This window comes from Pseudophryne corroboree, chromosome 5 (assembly GCF_028390025.1).
Source record: "Pseudophryne corroboree isolate aPseCor3 chromosome 5, aPseCor3.hap2, whole genome shotgun sequence".
Classification (NCBI taxonomy): Eukaryota; Metazoa; Chordata; class Amphibia; order Anura; family Myobatrachidae; genus Pseudophryne; species Pseudophryne corroboree.
The window spans coordinates 760,515,780-760,537,128 of NC_086448.1; the positions used below are offsets into that span (position 1 = coordinate 760,515,780).

Below are 21,349 nucleotides of genomic sequence, written 5' to 3' on the forward strand. Positions count from 1 at the left end.
TCCTAGGGATGATTCTGGACACTGTTCAGAAAAAGGTATTTCTTCCAGAGGAGAAAGCCAGGGAGTTATCCGAACTAGTCAGGAACCTCCTAAAACCAGGGACAGTGTCTGTGCATCAATGCACAAGAGTCCTGGGAAAAATGGTGGCTTCTTACGAAGCGATTCCATTCGGCAGATTCCATGCACGAATTTTTCAGTGGGATCTGCTAGACAAATGGTCCGGATCGCATCTGCAGATGCATCAGCGGATAAAATTGTCGACAAGGACAAGGGTCTCTCTGCTATGGTGGTTGCAGAGTGCTCATCTGTTGGAGGGCCGCAGATTCGGCATACAGAACTGGGTCCTAGTGACCACGGATGCCAGCCTGAGAGGCTGGGGAGCGGTCACACAAGGAAGAAACTTCCAGGGCGTGTGGTCAAGCCTGGAAACGTCTCTTCACATAAATATACTGGAACTAAGAGCAATCTACAATGCTCTAAGCCTGGCAAAACCTCTGCTTCAGGGTCAGCCGGTGTTGATCCAGTCGGACAACATCACGGCAGTCGCCCACGTAAACAGACAGGGCGGCACAAGAAGCAGGAGGGCAATGGCAGAAGCTGCAAGGATTCTTCGCTGGGCGGAAAATCATGTGATAGCACTGTCGGCAGTGTTCATTCCGGGAGTGGACAACTGGGAAGCAGACTTCCTCAGCAGACACGATTTTCACCCGGGAGAGTGGGGACTTCATCCAGAAGTCTTCCACATGATTGTGGTCCATTGGGAAAGACCAATGGTGGACATGATGGCGTCCCGCCTCAACAAAAAACTGGACAGGTATTGCGCCAGGTCAAGAGATCCTCAGGCAATAGCTGTGGACGCTCTGGTAACACCATGGGTGTACCAGTCAGTGTATGTGTTCCCTCCTCTGCCTCTCATACCCAAGGTACTGAGAATTATACGGCAAAGGGGAGTAAGAACGATACTAGTGGCTCCGGACTGGCCAAGAAGGACTTGGTACCCGGAACTTCAGGGGATGCTCACGGAAGATCCGTGGCCTCTACCTCTAAGAAGGGATCTGCTTCAGCAGGGACCGTGTCTATTCCAAGACTTACCGCGGCTGCGTTTGACGGCATGGCGGTTGAACGCCGGATCCTAAAGGAAAAAGGCATTCCGGAAGAGGTCATCCCTACCCTGGTCAAAGCCAGGAAGGAGGTGACTGCACAACATTATCACCGCATTTGGAGAAAATATGTTGCATGGTGTGAGGCCAGGAAGGCCCCGACAGAGGAATTTCAACTGGGTCGATTCCTACATTTCCTGCAAACAGGATTATCTATGGGCCTCAAATTAGGGTCCATTAAGGTTCAAATTTCGGCCCTGTCGATTTTCTTTCAGAAAGAATTGGCTTCAGTTCCTGAAGTCCAGACTTTTGTAAAAGGAGTACTACATATACAGCCCCCGGTTGTGCCCCCAGTGGCACCGTGGGATCTCAATGTAGTTTTGGATTTTCTCAAATCCCATTGGTTTGAGCCACTCAAATCGGTAGATTTGAAATATCTTACATGGAAAGTAACCATGCTACTGGCTCTGGCTTCAGCCAGGAGAGTGTCAGAATTGGCGGCTTTGTCGTATAAAAGCCCATATCTGATTTTCCATTCGGACAGGGCAGAATTGAGGACGCGTCCTCTTTTTCTGCCTAAGGTGGTATCGGCGTTTCACCTGAACCAGCCTATTGTGGTGCCTGCGGCTACTAGCGATTTGGAGGATTCCAAGTTGCTGGACGTTGTCAGAGCATTGAAAATATATATTTCAAGGACGGCTGGAGTCAGAAAATCTGACTCGCTGTTTATACTATATGCACCCAACAAGATGGGTGCTCCTGCTTCTAAGCAGACGATTGCTCGTTGGATTTGTAGCACAATTCAACTGGCACATTCTGTGGCAGGCCTGCCACAGCCTAAATCTGTCAATGCCCACTCCACAAGGAAGGTGGGCTCATCTTGGGCGGCTGCCCGAGGGGTCTCGGCATTACAACTCTGCCGAGCAGCTACGTGGTCAGGGGAGAACACGTTTGTAAAATTCTACAAATTTGATACCCTGGCTAAGGAGGACCTGGAGTTCTCTCATTCGGTGCTGCAGAGTCATCCGCACTCTCCCGCCCGTTTGGGAGCTTTGGTATAATCCCCATGGTCCTGACGGAGTCCCAGCATCCACTAGGACGTCAGAGAAAATAAGATTTTACTTACCGATAAATCTATTTCTCATAGTCCGTAGTGGATGCTGGGCGCCCATCCCAAGTGCGGATTGTCTGCAATACTTGTACATAGTTATTGTTACAAAAAAATCGGGTTGTTTATTGTTGTGAGCCATCTTTTCAGAGGCTCCTACGTTATCATACTGTTAACTGGGTTCAGATCACAAGTTGTACGGTGTGATTGGTGTGGCTGGTATGAGTCTTACCCGGGATTCAAAATCCTTCCTTATTGTGTACGCTCGTCCGGGCACAGTATCCTAACTGAGGCTTGGAGGAGGGTCATAGGGGGGAGGAGCCAGTACACACCACCTAGTGGTCAAACTTTTAAATTTTGTGCCCTGTCTCCTGCGGAGCCGCTATTCCCCATGGTCTTGACGGAGTCCCAGCATCCACTACGGACTATGAGAAATAGATTTATCGGTAAGTAAAATCTTATTATTTTTTTTAACTGACTAAAATTGAGAGAGCATGGTTTTCAGTGGGAAGGGGCGGGAATGGGTTAAAACTCTAAAAAAAAAAAAATGCGTGGGGTCCCCCCTCCTAAGCATAACCAGCCTTGGGCTCTTTGAGCCGGTCCTGGTTGTAAAATTACGGGGGGAAAATTGACTGGGGATCCCCCGTATTTTTAGAACCAGCACCGGGCTCTGCATCCGGTCCTGGTGCAAAAAATACGGGGGACAAAAAGCGTAGGGGTCCCCCGTATTTTTTGGAACCAGCACCAAGCTCCACTAGCTGGGGAGATAATGCCACAGCCGGGGGACACTTTTATACCGGTCCCTGCGGCCGTGGCATTAAATACCCAACTAGTCACCCCTGGCCGGGGTACCCTGGAGGAGTGGGGACCCCTTAAATCAAGGGGTCCCCCCCTCCAGCCACCCAAGGGCCAGGGGTGAAGCCCGAGGCTGTCCCTCTCCCCCCCAATCCAAGGGCTGCGGACGGGGGGCTGATAGCCTTGTGTAAAATCAAAGAATATTGGTTTTTTTTTTTTTTTTTGCAGAAGAACTACAAGTCCCAGCAAGCCTCCCCCACAAGCTGGTACTTGGAGAACCACAAGTACCAGCATGCGGGGGGGGGGGGGGGGAACGGGCCTGCTGGTACCTGTAGTTCTTTTGCAAAAAAAATACCCAAATAAAAACAGGACACGCACGCCTTGAAAGTAAAACTTTATTACATACATGCCGACACACACATACTTACCTATGTTCACACGCCGACTGTGTTCACGTCTCCGTCTGTCGACGTCTCGGAATCCGGGGTACCTGAAAATAAAATTATACTCCCCTAAATCCAGTGTCCTGTTATTATTTGTAATCCACGTACTTGGCAAAAAAACAAACCGCATACCCGGACCACGGGCTGAAAGGGGTCCCATGTTTACACATGGGTCCCCTTTCCCCGAATGCTGAGACCCCCTGTGACTACTGTCACAGAGGGTCCCTTCAGGCAATCAGGGAGCGCCACGTCGTGACACTCTCCTGATTGCCTATGCGCATCTGAGCTGGCAGACAGCGCATCGCACAGCCCCTCCATTATATTCAATGGTGGGAACTTTGCAGTCAGCGGTGAGGTTACCCGCTGTGGCGCTCCCTGATTGCCTGAAGGGACCCTCTGTGACAGTAGTCACAGGGGGTCTCAGCATTCGGGGAAAGGGGTCCCATGTGTAAACATGGGACCCCTTTCAGTCCGTGGTCCGGGTATGCGGTTTGTTTCTCTAACGTCCTTGAGGATGCTGGGACTCCGTAAGGACCATGGGGAATAGACGGGCTCCGCAGGAGATAGGGCACTTTAAGAAAGCTTTGGACTCTGGGTGTGCACTGGCTCCTCCCTCTATACCCCTCCTCCAGACCTCAGTTTTACACTGTGCCCAGAGCAGGATGGGTGCACTGCAGAGAGCTCTCCTGAGTTCTCTGCCTAGAAGCATTTTTGTTTGGATTTTTTTTCTACTTTTTTACAGGGAGCACTGCTGGCATCGAGGGACTGAGGAGAGAGGGGCAGACCTTCTTGTCTAAGATAGGCTCTGCTTCCTCGGCTACTGGACACCATTAGCTCCAGAGGGGGTGAACACAGGTTCTTACTGGGCGTCCACCCCCAGAGCCGCGCCGCCGTTCTCCTCACAGAGCCAGAAGAACCGAAGTCAGAAGACGTCAGGCGGCAGAAGCCTTCAGCTTCACTGAGGTAACGCACAGCACTGCAGCTGTGCGTCATTGCTCCCATACACCTCACATACTCCGGTCACTGTAAGGGTGCAGGGCGCAGGGGGGGGGTGCCCTGGGCAGCAATATAACACCTCTATTATGGCAAAAGACAATATACATGTACAGGTGGGCACTGTACATGTATATAAAAGAGCCCCCGCCATATTTTAGTAAGTTTGAGCGGTACAGAAGCCCGCCGCCGAGGGGGCGGGGCTTCTCCCTCAGCACTCACCAGCGCCATTTTCTCTCCACAGCACCGCTGAGAGGAAGCTCCCCGGACTCTCCCCTGCTTACACACGGTGAAGGGGTGTTTAAAAGAGAGAGGGGGGGGGCACATAATTGGCGGATAACATATTATACAGCGCGGCTGGGGAAAAAACATTTTGTGTTGGTCTCCAGGGTCATTGCGCTGCGGTGTGTGCTGGCATACTCTCTCTCTATCTCTCCAAAGGGCCTTGAAGGGGATACTGTCTTCAGAAAAGAGGTTCCCTGTGTGTGTGTGAAGTGTCGGTACGCGTGTGTCGACATGTTTGACGAGGAAGGCTCGCTTAATGTGGAGGGGGAGTGCTTGAATGTCAGGTCGCCGTCGGCAACACCGACCCCGGAATGGGTGGATATGCTGAATGTCTTGTCAATCTATTGCATAAAAGGTTAGACAAGGCTGAAGCTAGGGATCAGTCAGGTAGCCTGTCCCTGTGGCGCCAGGCCCTTCAGGGTCTCAGAAGCGCACCATATCCCAGATCGATGACACAGATACCGACACGGATACTGACTCTAGTGTCGACTATGAAGATGCAAAATTACAGCCGAGGGTGGCAAAAGGTATTCGGTACATGATTATTGCCGTTAAAGAGGTTTTGCATATTACTGAGGAACCCCCTGTCCCTGACACGAGGGTACACATGTATAAAGGGAAAATGCCTGAAGTCACCTTTCCGTCCTCATTTGAACTGAGTGAATTGTGCGAAAAGGCTTGGGAATCTCCGGATAGGAGACCACAAGTTCCCAAAAGGATTCTTATGGCGTATCCTTTTCCACAAACGGATAGGATACAATGGGAATCTTCGCCTAAAGTAGACAAGGCGCTGACACGCTTGTCTAAAAAGGTGGCACTGCCTTCTCAGGATACGGCTTCCCTCAAAGATCCTGCTGATCGCAGGCAGGAAATTACCATGAAGCACATTTACACTCATTCAGGTACTATTGTTAGACCGGCTATGGCGTCGACCTGGGTTTGTAGTGCGGTTGTGGCATGGGCAGATTCCTTATCTACGGAGATTGACACCTTAGATAGGGATGCCGTTCAAATGACCATAGAGCATATCAGAGATGCTGCCTTGTATATGAGGGATGCTCAGAGAGACATTTGTTTATTAAGCTCCAGAATAAATGCTATGTCTATTTCTGCTAGGCGGCTCTTGTGGACCCGACAGTGGACGGGAGATGCCGATTCAAAGCGGCATATGGAGTCCTTGCCTTACAAAGGGGAGGAGTTGTTTGGAGACAGCCTCTCAGACCTTGTCTCTACTGCTACGGCTGGTAAGTCGAATTTCTTACCTTATGTCCCCCCGCAGCATACAAAAAAGGCACCTCATTATCAAATGCAGTCCTTTCGTTCCAATAAAAACAAAAAGGTACGGGGATCATCCTTTGTTGCCAGAGGAAAAGGCAGGGGAAAGAAGCTGCACACAGCTAGTTCCCAAGAGCAGAAGTCCTCCCCTGCGTCTGCAAGTCCACCGCATGACGCTGGGGCTTCCCGGGGGGGAGGCAGATCTAGTGGGGGTTCGTCTTCGGTTTTTCAGCCATGTCTGGGTTCACTCGCAGGTGGATCCCTGGGCATTAGAGATTGTTTCTCAAGGATACAGGCTGGAATTCGAAGACTTGCCTCCTCGCCGTTTTTTCAAATCGGCTCTGCCGGCTTCCCCGTCAGAGAGGGAGCTAGTGTTGGCAGCAATCCAAAAATTGTATTTTCAACAGGTGATTGTCACAGTTCCTCATCTCCAGCAAGGAGAGGAATATTACTCAACCCTGTTTGTGGTACCGAAACCGGACAGTTCGGTCAGACCCATTTTAAACCTAAAATCCCTGAACCTGTACTTGAAGAGGTTCAAGTTCAAAATGGAATCACTCAGGGCGGTCATCGCCAGCCTGGAGGGGGGGGGGGATTGGATGGTGTCCCTGGACAAAAAGGATGCTTACCTTCATGTTCCGGTATTACCCCCTCATCAGGCGTTCCTGAGATTTGCAGTGCAGGACTGTCACTACCAATTTCAGACGTTGCCGTTTGGGCTTTCCACGGCCCCGAGAATTTTCACCAAGGTAATGGCGGAAATGATGGTGCTCCTGTGCAGGCAGGGGGTCACAATTATCCCATACTTGGACGATCTCCTCATAAAGGCGAGATCTCGGGTGAAGTTGCTGGACAGCGTGTCCGTCCATGAAGACGTTGCAGTTACATGGCTGGATTCTCAATATACTGAAGTCCCAGCTAGTCCCTACAACGCGTCTAACTTTTTTGGGCCTGATTCTAGACACACACCAGAAAAAGGTTTTTCTTCCGGTCGAAAAGGTTCAGGAGCTCATAGTCCTGGTCAGGAACCTATTAAAACTAAAACAGGTTTCAGTGCATCATTGCACGCGGGTCCTGGGGAAGATGGTGGCTTCATACGATGCTATCCCTTTCGGCAGGTTCCATGCGAGGACTTTTCAATGGGACCTCTTGGACAAGTGGTCCGGGTCCCATTTACAAATTCAACGAAGGATCACCCTGTCTCCCAGGACCAGGGTATCTCTCCTGTGGTGTCTGCACAGTGCTCACCTACTAGAGGGTCGCAGGTTCGGCATTCAGGACTGCGTCCTGGTGACCACGGACGCAAGCCTCCGAGGCTGGGGAGCAGTCACACTGGGAAGAAAATTTCCAAGGTCTCTGGTCTCCACATCAACGTCCTGCGTCAAGCGGAGGAATTGCTTCGGGAAAAACCGGTTCTGATTCAGTCAGACAATGTCACGGCAGTGGCTCATATAAACCGCCAAGGCGGAACAAGGAGCAGAGTGGCCATGGCAGAAGCGACCAGGATTCTACGCTGGGCAGAAGGCCATGTAAGCGCGCAATCAGTAGTGTTCATCCCGGGGGTGGACAACTGGGAGGCGGACTTCCTCAGTCGGCACCTGCATCCGGGAGAGTGGGGACTTCATCAAGAAGTCTTCGCACAGATCACGGGTCGGTGGGGACTGCCTCAAATAGACATGATGGCATCCCGTCTCAACAAAAAGCTAAAGCGGTATTGCGCCAGGTCAAGGGACCCTCAGGCGGCAGCGGTAGACGCTCTGGTGACACCTTGGGTGTTCAGATCGGTCTATGTGTTTCCTCCTCTTCCTCTCATACCCAAAGTGTTGAGAATAATAAGAATAAGCAGGGTCAGAACAATCCTCATTGTTCCAGATTGGCCACGGAGGACTTGGTATCCGGAGCTGCAAGAGTTGCTCACAGAAGATCCGTGGCCTCTTCCTCTAAGGCAGGACCTGCTGCGGCAGGGGCCCTGTCTGTTCCAAGACTTACCGCAGCTGCGTTTGACGGCATGGCGGTTGAACGCCGGATCCTAGCGGAAAAAAGGATTCCCGGAGGAGGTCATTCCTACCCTGATCAAGGCTAGGAAAGACGTGACGTTAAAACATCACCGTATATGGCGAAAATATGTTTCTTGGTGTGAGGCCAGAGCTGCTCCTGCGGAGGAGTTCCATTTGGGCCGTCTACTTCACTTCCTTCAAACAGGAGTGACTTTGGGCCTAAAAAGGATCCATAAAGGTCCAAATTTCAGCCTTATCCATTTTCTTTCAAAGATAATTAGCCTCCCTTCCTGAAGTACAGACTTTTGTGAAGGGTGTGCTGCATATTCAGCCTCCCTTTGTGCCTCCGGTGGCGCCTTGGGATCTTAACTTGGTGTTACGTTTCCTCAAGTCACCTTGGTTTGAACCACTCAAAACTGTGGAGTTGAAGTACCTCACGTGGAAAGTGGTCATGTTGTTGGCATTGGCTTCGGCAAGACGTGTTTCAGAATTGGCGGCTTTATCACATAAAAGCCCATACTTGGTTTTTCACGTGGATAGGGCAGAGTTGAGGACTCGTCCTCACTTTCTGCCAAAAGTGGTCTCATCTTTTCATGTGAACCAACCTATTGTCGTGCCTGTGGCTTCACGGGACTTGGAGGATTCCGAGTCCCTGGATGTGATCAGGGCTTTGAAGATTTGTGACCAGAACGGCTAGAATCAGGAAGACTGAAGCGCTGTTTGTTCTGTATGCGGCCAACAAGGTTGACGCTCCTGCTTCAAAGCAGACTATTGCTCGCTGGATCTGTAATACGATTCAGCAGGCGCGTTCTACGGCAGGTTTGTCATTGCCTAAATTGGTTAAGGCCCATTCCACTAGGAAAGTGGGCTCTTCTTGGGTGGCTGCCCGAGGGGTCTCGGCATTACAGTTGTGCCGAGCAGCTACTTGGTCGGGGTCTAACGCCTTTGCAAAGTTCTATAAGTTTGATACCCTGGCTGAGGAGGACCTCCTGTTTGCTCAATCGGTGCTGCAGAGTCATCCGCACTCTCCCGCCCGTTTGGGAGCTTTGGTATAATCCCCATGGTCCTTACGGAGTCCCCAGCATCCTCTAGGACGTTAGAGAAAATAAGATTTTACTTACCGGTAAATCTATTTCTCGTAGTCCGTAGAGGATGCTGGGCGCCCGTCCCAAGTGCGGACTTCTTCTGCAAGACTTGTATATAGTTGTTGCTTACATAAGGGTTATGTTATAGTTTATCGGTTGAACCGAGGCTATGTTGTTGTTCATACTGTTGACTGGGTAGTGTATCACAAGTTATACGGTGTGATTGGTGTGGCTGGTATGGATCTCGCCCTTAGATTTACAAAAATCCTTCCTCGTACTGTCCATCTCCTCTGGGCACAGTTTCCCTAACTGAGGTCTGGAGGAGGGGCATAGAGGGAGGAGCCAGTGCACACCCAGAGTCCAAAGCTTTCTTAAAGTGCCCTATCTCCTGCGGAGCCCGTCTATTCCCCATGGTCCTTACGGAGTCCCAGCATCCTCAAGGACGTTAGAGAAACAAAACGCATACCCGGACCTCGGACTGAAAGGGGTCCCATGTTTACACATGGGACCCCTTTCCCCGAATGCTGAGACCCCCTGTGACTACTGTCACAGAGGGTCCCTTCAGGCAATCAGGGAGCGCCACAGCGGGTAACTGTCCCCTGTGACAGTAGTCACAGGGGATCTCGGCATTCGGGGAAAGGGGTCCCATGTGTAAACATGGGACCCCTTTCAGTCCGTGGTCCGGGTATGCGGTTTGTTTTTTTGCCAAGTACGTGGATTACAAATCATAACAGGACACTGGATTTAGGTGAGTATAATTTTATTTTCAGGTACCCCGGATTCCGAGACGTCGACAGACGTAGGCGTGTGAACATAGGTAAGTATGTGTGTGTCGGCATGTATGTAATAAAGTTTTACTTTCAAGGTGTGCGTGTCCTGTTTTTATTTGGGTATTTTTTTTGCAGAAGAACTACAGGTACCAGCGGGCCCGTTTCCCCCCTGCATGCTGGTACTTGTGGTTCTCCAAGTACCAGCTTGCGGGGGAGGCTTGCTGGGACTTGTAGTTCTGCAAAAAACAATATTCTTTGATTTTACACAAGGCCATCAGCCCCCCATCCGCAGCCCTTGGATGGGGGGGGACAGCCTCGGGCTTCACCCCTGGCCCTTGGGTGGCTGGAGGGGGGGGGACCCCTTGATTTAAGGGGTCCCCACTCCAGGGTACCCCGGCCAGGGGTGACTAGTTGGGTATTTAATCCCACGGCCGCAGGGACCGGTATAAAAGTGTCCCCCGGCTGTGGCATTATCTCCCCAGCTAGTGGAGCCCGGTGCTGGTTCTAAAAATACGGGGGATCCCCAGTCAATTTTTCCCCTGTATTTTTACAACCAGGACCGGCTCAAAGAGCCTGAGGCTGGTTATGCTTAGGAGGGGGGACCCCACGCAATTTTTTTTTGTGTTTTTTAACCATTTTTGCGCCGTCGGAAAAGTCGAATCCAGGACGCACTTATCCGTCAATTGGTCCGTTTTTCGACAGCGGGACTGTCGAATCCGTTTTTTATTGAATATGTCGAATTCTGGCACCCGCCGGCCGGAATTCGACGGTCGAATTGTGTCGAATTAAAAAACGGGCGAATAAAAGCCGCAATTCGCCTGGAATTGCATATACCCCTAAGGCTTCCAAGGATGCAAAAGGGGGATTCACAGAAAGGGACAGAAAGTTCACGTCTTAAGAAGTTATATTTCCTTAATAAAATCTCAGTGGTTGTGTTTGATGCTCGTTAAAGTGGACACCTCCCCGGCTCGCAGGACCTGTTTGTTGTATTATTGGTTTTTAGTGGACTCATTCATATGAATATTTTCTTTGAGAATCTAAAAAGTATGTGATATTTCTGTATGAAACTGTAAATTAATGCTTGCTTGGTAATAAACATTTTGTAACTAAAAAAACATAATTTATTTTCTGTTTCTTTCTGCTATTATGGCATTAATTTAGTCTTGTAAATTGGCGGTCTCTCTAAGGACAGGTACCTTTCAATGCTCTAAAATATATAAACTTTATATGACTGTATATTCTCCTAGAACTGCTGCTTTCCAAATTGTCCTTCTCTTAGGTCTGTATAGAAAGCATCTCCCAGTATATCTGTAAGGCGAGATTTTTTTGGTTTGTCTTTAAGTAACTTTATCCAAATGTTGTTTCTCCTGTTAAAATACGGTCTTCTTTATTATTATTATTATTATTATTATTATTATTATTATTATTATTATTATGAACATTATATATATATAAAAAAAAATTTGTCTTAGGAGAGATTTACTAAGCAGTGATAAAAGTGGAAAATTGAGCTAGTGGAGAAGTTGGCAACCAATCAGCATTCACGTGACAGTTATAATTTGCATACTATAAAAGTATACAGAGCAGCTGATAGGTTGCCATGGGCAACTTCTCCACTGGCTCACTTCTCCAGTTTTATCACTGCTTAGTACATGTTCTTCTTAACCTTCAACTGTACATCTTCTTCTTTCCTCTCTGTGGTAGAACTTTGTTTGCCCATAGCAGACTGCTATGACTAGTATTGGTTTACATGCAGCAAATGATCAGTACTCTATCCCACCCATACATTATGTGGACACCAGTCCCTTATGTATCCCTGGGTTCTTTGTGGCCTTCCTCATCTTCAGCTCAGGAGGAAGGGCATAGTTGGGAAACCTTCCCCCCCCCTTTTTTTTTTCTCTTGAAGAAAGATCACACCACCATCTCTGGAGGTAGCTTTCACCTGGGTTTAGGAGCTGGACCTTTATTAGTGATTTGAAGGTTACTAGTTTACTCTATTATTGGGGCTATATTTACTAAAGTGCAGGTTTTCAGAAGTGGAGATGTTGCCCATAGCAACAATCGGATTCTGTTATCTTCTAGAAGGTGCTAGATAAATAAGCAGAATCTGATTGGTTGCTATAGGCAATATCTCCACTTCTGAAATCCGTCCCTTTAGTAAATATACCCCCCTAGTCTACTAATCATGCCACTGGGTTTAGCATGAACAATCTGTAGTATGGCCACAATCACAGTGGTGACGGTAATGTGGCTGACAACTGCTGAGTTACCTAACATTGATCCTTATGTCGGCAACTCTACAGCTCATTCAGCCAAATTCAGTTTCTGCTGCGGGGTACCCTGGGCTCCACAAGGAATGGACAATGGGGTGTAGAGTAGGATCTTTATCAGAGGCACCAACAGGCTCAAAGCTTTGACTGTTCCCAGAATGCATAGCGTCGCCTCCTATATCACCCCACCTCCCTGCACAGGATCTCAGTTTTGTAGTTGGTGCTGCAGTAGCAGGCACTTAACAGAGGGGCTGCTCCAGGCAGCCCTAAGAAGAGCTTTTTTTCTGAGGAAAAAAGTGAAGACTTTAAGGGCAGCAGCGGTGTTACATGTCAGTGGACATTCACGGCTGCAGCTCCGGCTCTCCCCAGCGGCGCTGTACACTCCCGAGCCCTGATTGCCGGGTAACTACAGCAGGAGGCTCCAGTTTTCTTCTTGTCAGGCACACACGACTGGTGCTCTCCGGGATCGCGTGGCCGCGCTTCGGGAGGTGGTAAGTGGGTCCCGCTTGCGGGACCCGGTCTTTATCGCGATCCGGCGCGGTCAGTGGGAGGCGGGCCGCTGGCGGTGGACACTGTGGCAGTAAAGGCGATCCCACTAGATCACCAGGGCATGGGACAGGTCAGGTTTTCTCTATAAACCGTTTTATTAGAGCCCGCAGTACCCGGTGGTTTTGCCAGCAGGGGGATAGAGCTTGGACCTGAAGCCCCTGAGATTTGCGATTGGCAACTGCCATTACCAGTTTCGGGCGTTACCTTTTGGTTTAACAACGGCTCCGCGAGTCCTTACAAAAGTCATGGCGGTGATGACGGTGGTACTCCGCCGTCAAGGGGTCAGGATACTGCCGTATTTGGACGACTTGGTAATCCTGGCAAATTCCCCAGAACTTCTCCTGCGTCATCTAGATGTGACGGTCTGGTTTCTGCAAGCCCACGGGTGGCTCATCAACTGGAAGAAGTCATCGCTGATCCCTGCTCAGAGCATGGTGCATCTGGGAGCACTATTGGACACTCACAACCAGCGGTTGTTCCTGTCTCAGGAGAAAGGCCTGAAACTTCAGGACAGGATTCGTTGCTTCCTATCTCGTCCGCAAGTGTCGATACATTCGGCGATGCAGGTGCTGGGCCTCATGGTGTCAGCATTCGACATGGTGGAGTACGCTCAATTTCACTCTCGCCCTCTCCAGAGGCTGATTCTAGCCAAATGGGACGGCCTGCCTCACCAGATCAGGTCTCAAATGATCTCATTGACTCCGGAGGTCCGTCTGTCGCTGCTCTGGTGGCTCCGGGACCAACAACTGTGCAGGGGCCATCAGTTCTGGATATCCGACTGGGTCCTGTTGACGACCGATGCCAGTCTAAGAGGTTGGGGCGCGGTGCTGGAACAACACTCCCTTCAGGGGCGGTGGACCAAGGAGGAGTCCCTCCTCTCGATCAATATTCTGGTATTGTGGGCGGTCTTCAATGCCTTGAACCTAGCCCAGCATTTAATTCAGAACCGTCCTGTTCAAGTACAGTCGGACAACGCCACCACAGTGGCTAACATAAATCATCAAGGCCGCCTAGCAATGAAGGAAGTCTCACGGATTCTACAGTGGGCAGAACGCCATCTACCGGCCATATCGGCAATATTCATTCCGGGAGTCCTGAATTGGGAAGCGGACTTTCTCAGTCGTCAGGACGTGCATGCCGGCGAGTGGGGCCTCCATCCAGAAGTGTTTCAACTCCTAGTGGAAAGGTGGGGCCTTCCGGACGTAGATCTGATGGCGTCTCAACACAATCACAAGGTTCCGGTCTTCGGAGCAAGGACAAGGGATCCTCAAGCAGCATTTGTGGATGCGCTGGCGGTACCGTGGAGGTTTCGGCTGCCGTACGTGTTCCCTCCGGTGTCACTCCTGCCCAGGGTAATTCGGAAGTTCAAGCAAGAAAAAGGAATTCTGCTTCTCATAGCTCCGGCGTGGCCCAGACGGCACTGGTTCTCAGACCTGCAAGGCCTATCGTCAGAGCGTCCAATTCTACTTCCACAACGCCCAGACCTCCTCGTTCAGGGCCCCTGTGTCTACCAGGACCTAGCCCGGCTGTCTTTGACGGTGTAGCTCTTGAAGCTTCCGTCTTAAGGGCTAAAGGGTTTTCTGAGGCGGTCATTCAAACTGTGTTGCGGGCCCGGAAACCGGCTTCGGCTCGGATTTACTATAGGGTCTGGCATTCTTACTTTGTTTGGTGCGCATCTAACGATTATGACGCTTCCAAGTTTAGTATAGCCAAGTTATTGGCTTTTCTTCAGCAGGGCCTGGACTTAGGCCTGCGTCTGGCCTCCCTCAAGGTTCAAATATCTGCCTTGGCGGTGTGGTTTCAGAGAAAAATTGCGACCTTACCTGATGTGCATACCTTTACTCAGGGCGTGTTGCTTATCCAACCTCCCTATGTCCCGCCTGTGGCTCCTTGGGACTTGTCGGTGGTTTTGGAGGCGTTACAAGAGTCTCCGTTTGAACCTCTTGGTTCAGCTGATCTTAAGTGGCTTTCCCTTAAGGTGGTGTTTCTGCTGGCTATTGCTTCAGCTAGAAGAGTGTCGGATTTGGGTGCCTTGTCCTGTAGTTCCCCATATCTGATATTTCACTGTGACCGGGCGGTTATTAGGACTCGCCCCGGTTATTTACCTAAGGTGGTTTCTTCGTTCCACCTTAACCAGGATATTGTAGTTCCGGCACTTGTTTCTCCTGAACTGTCTCCCAAAGAGCGGTCTTTGGATGTGGTACGGGCTCTCCGTATCTATGTGAAGAGAACTGCTCCTATTAGGAAATCTGATTCTCTTTTTGTTGTGTTTGGGTTTCACAAACGGGGCTGGCCTGCTCACAAGCAAACTCTGGCCAGATGGATTAGAATGGTGATTGCACATGCTTATGTGAAGGCTGGTCTGTCAGCTCCTGTTCACATTACGGCCCATTCTACTCGGTCTGTTGGACCTTCTTGGGCGGCCCAACGTGGTGTGACCCTTGAACAATTGTGCAAGGCGACTACGTGGTCCCCTGTGAACACGTTCATAAGGTTCTATGCCTTCGATACTGCCGCTTCCCAGGATGCTTCCTTTGGACGCCGGGTTCTTGTGCCCGCTACAGTGCATCCCCTCCCATAAGGAACTGCTTTAGGACATCCCCATCGTCCATTCCTTGTGGAGCCCAGTGTACCCCGCAGCAGAAAACGAGTTTTACGGTAAGAACTTACCTTTGTTAAAACTCTTTCTGCGAGGTACACTGGGCTCCACAAGGCGGCCACCCTGACTCACTTAGCTTCTTTGGGTTGGTATGGCATTAGCCGCTGACACGTCTCCTGTCGTGAGAATGCGGTGGTGTGGCTACTAACCGTTGTCGTCTCTTTTCCTTCTACTGCACTGGACTGGTTAACTAAAAACTGAGATCCTGTGCAGGGGGGCGGGGTGATGCATTCTGGGAACAGTCAAAGCTTTGAGCCTGTTGGTGCCTCGGATCAAGATCCTACTCTACACCCCATTGTCCATTCCTTGTGGAGCCCGGTGTACCTCGCAGGAAGAGTTTTAACAAAGGTAAGTTCTTACCATAAAACTCGTTTTCTTGGTTTAAAAACAATAACTAGACTGTCAATTTTATAAATAGATGGAGTTGGCCAAACTATCAGGTGGTCAGGATGGCATTTGCTACACAAGTACCTGTCGAGAGTGGGGTAGCCACACGCAAGTTTTAACTACTGGGGTCAGATTTATTAAGCTCGGTGAAGTGATAAAGGACCAGCCAGTCAGCTCTTAACTGTCATTTTTCAAACGCAGCCTGTGACATGGCAGTTAGGAGCTGACTGGCTGGTCCTTTATCACCTTCCACTTTATCACTTCACCGAGCTTAATAAATCTGCCCCATTGTGTGATACAGAAGATAGACATTATAATGGTTGACACAAAGGGGGAGATTCAAATGTTTGAAAAGCCGGTTGGGTGTCTGTTTTCTCCTGTCTATTAGATTTCTCTAACATCCTAGTGGATGCTGGGGATTCCGTAAGGACCATGGGGAATAGACGGGCTCCGCAGGAGACAGGGCACTTTAAGAAAGAATTAGGAATACTGGTGTGCACTGGCTCCTCCCTCTATGTCCCTCCTCCAGACCTCAGTTAGAATCTGTGCCCGGACAGAGCTGGGTGCACTTTAGTGAGCTCTCCTGAGCTTGCTAATAAGAAAGTATTTTGTTAGGATTTTTTATTTTCAGAGAGATCTGCTGGCAACAGACTCTCTGCTACGTGGGACTGAGGGGAGAGAAGCAGAACTACTAACTGCGGATAGGTCATGCTTCTTAGGCTACTGGACACCATTAGCTCCAGAGGGTTCGAACACAGGAACCTTGTCGTCTTGGTCGTCCAGAGCCGCGCCGCCGTCCCCCTTGCAGAGCCAGAAGCCGGCGTGAGACGCAAGAAGACGTCAAAAGCGGCGGCAGAAGACTCCAGTCTTCATATGAGGTAGCGCACAGCACTGCAGCTGTGCGCCATTGCTCCCACATTAAACCCACACACTCCGGTCACTGTAGGGTGCAGGGCGCAGGGGGGGGTCGCCCTGGGCAGCAATTAGGTACCTCTTGGCAAAAGCAGCATATATACAGTTGGGCACTGTATATATGCATGAGCCCCCGCCATTATTTTACACAAAATCGGGGGACAGAAGACCGCCGCTGAGGGGGGCGGGGCTTCTTCCTCAGCACTCACCAGCGCCATTTTCTCTCCACAGCTCCGCTGAGAGGAAGCTCCCCAGGCTCTCCCCTGCAGAAGCAAGATAGAAGAGGGTGAAAAGAGAGGGGGGGCACATAAATTTGGTGTAAAAACAATATATACAGCAGCTACTGGGTTAACACTACGTTACTGTGTGATTCCTGGGTCATATAGCGCTGGGGTGTGTGCTGGCATACTCTCTCTCTGTCTCTCCAAGGGGCCTTGTGGGGGAACTGTCTTCAAATAGAGCATCCCCTGTGTGTGTGTGGTGTGTCGGTACGTGTGTGTCGACATGTCTGAGGTAAAAGGCTCCCCTAAGGAGGAGATAGAGCAAATATGTGTGTGTGAGGGTGTCTCCGTCGACAACGCCGACACCTGTTGGATATGTGTAATTAAGTGCTAAGGTGAATTTATTGCACAAAAGATTAGAGAACAGACAGGAAATCTACCCATGTCTGTCCCTCTGTCGCAGAGACCTTCAGTGTCTCTCAATGCTCACTATCCAAAATAATAAACACTGATGTCGACACGGAGATTGACTCCAGTGTCGACTACGATAATGCAAAGTTACAGCCAAAATGGCAGAAAAGTATTCAATATATGATTATTGTAATAAAAGATGATTTGCATATCACTGATGACTCATCTGTCCCTGACACAAGGGTACACATGTTTAAGGGGAAGAAAGCTGAGGTAAATTTCCCTCCTCTCATGAGGAAAAAGAGCGGGAATCTCCAGACAAGAGACTGCAGTTTCCCACAAAGAATTCTCAGGCAGTATTCCCCACTAGGGCCAGGATACGATGGGAATCTTCCCCTAGGGTGTCACGTTTGCCCAAAAGGTAGTAACAGCTATTTTCAGGGATCCTGCACAGACCGGCGATTGTGTCGGCATGGGTTTATAGCCCTGGGGCAGCGTGGACAGGTACCTTTATCAGCAGAGATTGAGACCCTAGTATGCAGATATATATAGATATATGTGTGTGTATGTATATGTGTATATATATATATATATATATATATATATATATATATATATATATATATATATATATATACACACATATAATATATATATATATATATATATATATATATATATATATATATATATATATATATATATATATATATATATATATATATAGAGATCATGCCCAAAGAGACATGAGTATACTGGGTCCTAGATACAAAGCTATGTCGATTTCTGCTTGACGTGTCCTGTAGAATATGCAATGGACAGATGATGCTGACTTAAGAGGCATATGGAAGGCTGAGGATTGTGTGGAGAAGGGTTCTCGGACCTGGTCGCTATAGCTGGTAATTCTGATATTTTGCCTTATATTCCTGCACAGCCTAGGAAAGCACGACATTATCAAATGCAGCCTTTGGAACAAAGAAACAAGAAAGTCCGAGGTGCATCCTTTCTTGCCAGAGGCGGGCGCAGAGGAAAGAAGCTGCACAACACAGCTAGGTCCCAGGAACAGAAGTCCTCCCCGGCCTCTACAAAAATCCACCGCATGTCGCTGGGGCTCCACAGGCGGAGCTAGGCCCGGTGGGGGCACGCCTGCGTAAGTTCAGCCACAAGTGGGTTCACTCCCTGTTAGATCCCTGGGCAATAGATATTGTGTCTCAGTGATGCAAGCTAGACTTTGAGAAGATGCCCCCTCACCGACGGCCCTGCCGGCTTCCCCCCACGAGAGGGAAACAGTGTTAACTGCAATTCACAAATTGTATCTTCAGCAGGTGGTGGTCAATGTTCCCCTCCTTCAACAAGGAAAGGGTTATTATTCAACCATGTTTGTAGTACCAAAACCGGACGGTTCGGTCAGACCCATATTGAATTTAAAATCCCTGAACATATACCTGAAAAGGTTCAAGATGGAATCGCTCAGAGCGGTCATCGCAAGCCTGGAAGGGGGGGATTTTATGGTGTGTCTGGACATAAAGGATGCATACCTTCATGTCCCCATTTATCCACCTCATCAGGCGTACCTCAGATTTGTGGTACAGGATTGTCATTACCCATTCCAGACGTTGCCGTTTGGTCTGTCCACGGCACCGAGAATATTTACCAAGGTAATGGCAGAAATGATGGTGCTTCTGCGAAAGCAAGGAGTCACAATTATCCCATACTTGGACGATCTCCTCATAATGGCGAGGTCCAGAGAGCAGTTGCTGATCAGCGTAGCACACTCTCGGGAAGTGTTGCAACAGCACGGCTGGATTCTGAATATTCCAAAGTCGCAGCTGATTCCTACAACGCGTCTGCCCTTCCTGGGCATGATTCTGGACACAGACCAGAAGAAGGTTTTTCTCCCGGCAGAGAAGGCTCAGGAGCTTGTGACTCTGGTCAGCGGCCTCTTAAAACCAAAACAGGTGTCGGTGCATCAATGCACGCGAGTCCTGGGAAAGATGGTGGCGTCATACGAAGCCATTCCCTTCGGCAGGTTCCATGCGAGGACCTTTCAGTGGGATCTGTTGGACAAGTGGTCCGGATCGCATCTTCAGATGCAGCGGCTGATCACCCTATCCCCCAGGGCCAGGGTGTCTCTTCTGTGGTGGCTGCAGAGTGCTCACCTTATCGAGGGTCGCAGGTTCGGCATTCAGGACTGGGTCCTGGTGACCACGGATGCAAACCTCCGAGGGTGGGGGGCAGTCACACAGGGAAGAAATTTCCAGGGTCTGTGGTCAAGTCAGGAGACTTGTCTGCACATCAATATCCTGGAACTAAGGGCCATATACAACGCCCTAAGTCAAGCGGAGCCTCTGCTTTGCAACCAACCGGTGCTGATTCAGGCAGACAACATCACCGCAGTGGCTCATGTAAACCGCCAAGGCGGCACAAGGAGCAGGGTTGCGATGGCGGAAGCCACCAGAATTCTTCGCGGGCGGAGAATCACGTAAAAGCACTGTCAGCAGTGTTCATTCCAGAAGTGGACAACTGGGAAGCAGACTTCCTCAGCAGGCACAACCTCCACCCGGGAGAGTGGGGACTTCATCAAGAAGTCTTTACACAGATTACAAGTCGTTGGGAACTGCCACAGGTGGACATGATGGCATCCCGCCTCAACAAAAAGCTACAAATGTATTGCGCCAGGTCAAGAGACCCTCAGGCGATGGCTGTGGACGCACTAGTGACACCGTGGGTGTTCCAGTCAGTTTATGTGTTCCCTCCTCTTCCTCTCATACCCAAGGTGCTGAGAATCGTAAGAAAAAGAGTGAGAACAATACTCATTGTTGCGGATTGGCCAAGAAGGACTTGGTATCCGGAACTGCAAGAAATGCTCACAGAGGACCCATGGCCTCTGCCTCTGACAGGATCTGTTGCAACAGGGGCCCTGTCTGTTCCAAGACTTACCGCGGCTGCGTTTGACGGCATGGCGGTTGAAAGCCGGATCCTAGCAGAAAAAGGCATTCCGGATGAGGTTATTCCTACGCTAATAAAGGCTAGGAAGGACGTGACGGCTAAGCATTATCACCGTATATGGCGAAAATATGTTGCTTGGTGTGAGGCCAGGAATGCCCCTACAGAGGAATTCCAGCTGGGCCGTTTCCTTCACTTCCTACAGTCGGGAGTGACTTTGGGCTTAAAATTGGGGTCCATTAAGGTCCAGATTTCAGCCCTATCCATTTTCTTTCAAAAGGAACTGGCTTCTCTTCCTGAAGTTCAGACGTTTGTAAAGGGAGTGCTGCATATTCAGCCCCTTTTGTGCCACCAGTGGCACCTTGGGATCTTAACGTGGTGTTTAGTTTCCTGAAATCACACTGGTTTGAGCCACTTAAAACCGTGGAGTTAAAATATCTCACGTGGAAGGTGGTCATGCTGTTGGCCTTAGCTTTGGCTAGGCGTGTGTCAGAATTGGCGGCTTTGTCACATAAAAGCCCCTATCTGTTTTTCCATATGGACAGGGCAGAATTACGGACTCGTCCGCAATTTCTGACAAAAGTGATGTCCTCTTTTCATTTGAACCAACCTATTGTGGTGCCTGCGGCTACTCGTGACTTGGAGGATTCCAAGTTACTAGATGTAGTCAGGGCTTTGAAGATTTATGTAGCCAGAACGGCTGGAGTCAGGAAACCTTTGCCGAGCAGCTACTTGGTCGGGTTCAAACACTTTTGCAAAATTCTACAAGTTTGATACCCTGGCTGAGGAGGACCTTGTGTTTGCTCATTCGGTGCTGCAGTCATCCGCACTCTCCCGCCCGTTTGGGAGCTTTGGTATAATCCCCATGGTCCTTACGGAGTCCCCAGCATCCACTAGGACGTTAGAGAAAATATGATTTCTTTTTCATCCACTAGGGGTCACTGGAGTACTCTTGGGATATGGACGGCTTCCACCGGAAGAAGGCACTGAATAAATTAATTTTTGAGACTACTCCTCCCCTCCATATCCTGCAGCACTTCAGTGTTTTTTCTGTGCTCGACACAGTTAGAAGGCATAGTGGAGCTCATCCACAAAGTATTGGATTTTTTTCTAAGTTTTTTTTTTCCTTCAATTTCCACGTCC

General features: G+C 49.6%; 1 long non-coding RNA gene across 1 annotated transcript in view; it reads left to right on the forward strand.

Annotated features, from left to right (window-relative positions):
- Positions 1–10,957, forward strand: part of LOC134928458 (uncharacterized) — a 29,249-nt gene extending 18,292 nt beyond the window's left edge. Inside the window, exon 4 of the long non-coding RNA XR_010177932.1 lies at positions 10,779–10,957. This is a non-coding gene — a long non-coding RNA (uncharacterized LOC134928458). The remainder of the gene's footprint in view (positions 1–10,778) is intronic.
- Positions 10,958–21,349: the final 10,392 nt, after the last annotated feature.